A 2028-nucleotide genomic window follows, 5' to 3' on the forward strand; every position below is an offset into this window, starting at 1 on the left:
GACCGGTAAGCTGTCGCTTCCGGGAGTTTAATTCTTTTCGAAGGACTCGAGGGCGTTGGTCAGCTCGTCCAGAGATAGCGGCTAGTCCAGCCTCTCATGTGTTCTGTCGTCTAAGACCTCCGTGATAGAGGACAGGAACGACTGGGAGGCCGCGCTGTCGGTCGGCTTCGCGTTATACAGACTGGCATAGAAGGATTTACTGATCCTCATGACGCCAGCCTGAGATGATGTTACCGAGCCATCTTCTTCCTTCAGGCTATTGAGCACAGAGCTCTCTTTGTGCATCTTCTGGAAGAAGAAACGTGAGCACGTCTCGTCCTGCTCCACCAAGCGGACCCTGGACCGGAAGATTATCTTGGAGGCCTCCGAGGCAAAGAGCGAGGCTTGCTGACCCTTCACCTCCTTGAGGTCCTCCATGACATCTAACCCCATCGTCTGCAGCAGGAGCACGTTCTGCATACTTTCCTGGAGCTGGGACAGTTTTCCCCGCCTCTGTCTCACCTCCTGAACACCTTTGAGGATGAAGAACCTCTTGATGTTCCCTTTTACTGTTTCCCACCAGTCCACTGGGGACTCAAAGAGGAGCTTCATGGTTCTCCAACCTGCGTGGTCCCTCTTGAGCTCCGGGGTCAACAGCTTTGTGTTCAGCTTCCACGTTCCCTTACCAGCCCGCTGCTCGTCCTGTAGGTGACAGTCGGCCAGCAGGAGGCAGTGGTCGGAGAAGAACACCGGAAGATGTCGTGCAGCTTGGCATCTTTTACCGTGTCCATCAGGGCTCTGGACGTGGCGTCCAGTTTACTGTCCCCCTCCTGCCAGATTGTCCATCTGCATCAATGATACAGTTGAAGTCTCCGGCCAGCAACAGTGGAAGCTGCTGCAGGACGGCCAACCGTTCACTCTTACCCACTGGGGCGTACACATTAATCAGTCTTAGGGGAGCATTCCTGTACATGATGTCGGAAACGAGGAGGCGCCCACCCACCACCTCCTTAACCTCGGAGATGGTGAAGTTGCCTCCTCGCAACAGGATACCCAGGCCGGAGGCGCGGCTATCGTTGCCCCCCGACCAAACTGACGGCCCATGGGCCCACAAACTCGACCACCCCCTGTAGCTGCTGAGGTGCGGTATCCCACACTCCTGCAGGAACAGGGTGTAGGCTTTAACATTGGCCAGGAAGGCCATCGTAGAAACACATCGCGTAGCCGATTTGATGCTACGCACATTGATGCTGGCACTATGTAATTGCAATGCCTCTCTCACTTTCTCCTTTTGAACAAGTGACGCTCTGGAGGTGGATCAGCAAAGTCCACAAGACCTTTAGGTGCAGGTGCTGTATGCCATTCAGCCCAATGAGTCTGCTCCACCTCTGTCTTGGCTGTGGAGTACAGAAATTGCACCTTAATTGAAATTAAACAATTCTACATAACTATTATTTTATTAGAAAGGTTGCCACCTTTGAGAAGTTGTACATTTGCAGATATACTGTAAAGCACAGATATCAAACAACAAGAAAAATGAACGCCCGAACAGGGACTTGAACCCTGGACCCTCAGATTAAAAGTCTGATGCTCTACCGACTGAGCTATCCGGGCTCTGAAGAAACACACTACCCACTGCCTATAAAACCTTTAACAGCAGAGCTGTAATAGTTTTACGATTGAGTTATATTGGATGCTTCAATTCACCACATAAAAACGCCACACAATACATGAAATTAAATGCATATCAAATTGCCGAAGATACCGAATAAATTTATTGCACAGAAGTAAATTCAAAAAGTTAGCTGCACTCAGGAAGAAGGGTAAGCTTCCCGTAACGGTTTGATGGGCGCCATGCTTGTTGCTGGCAGAAGGGCACAAAGGCGGGTGGAGCCGGCTCTTTTTTTTGCTTGGTGAGGCTTAAGAAGTAGCTTCCGGTGGGCGCCATGTTTTGAGCTGGCAGGGCGCCACGAACAGTTCCTGGCAGGCGCCATGTTAGTTATTGGCAGGGCCCCAGACCGCTTCCGGCGGGCGCCATGTTTATTGCTG

At 51.6% G+C, this 2028-nt stretch overlaps 1 non-coding gene across 1 annotated transcript; it reads right to left on the bottom strand.

Annotated features, from left to right (window-relative positions):
- Positions 1 to 1520: 1520 nt before the first annotated feature.
- On the bottom strand, positions 1521 to 1593 carry trnak-uuu. Its single transcript has one exon. It is a non-coding gene; the product is annotated as a tRNA-Lys (tRNA).
- Positions 1594 to 2028: the final 435 nt, after the last annotated feature.

This window comes from Chiloscyllium plagiosum, chromosome 26, assembly GCF_004010195.1.
Source record: "Chiloscyllium plagiosum isolate BGI_BamShark_2017 chromosome 26, ASM401019v2, whole genome shotgun sequence".
NCBI lineage: Eukaryota > Metazoa > Chordata > Chondrichthyes > Orectolobiformes > Hemiscylliidae > Chiloscyllium > Chiloscyllium plagiosum.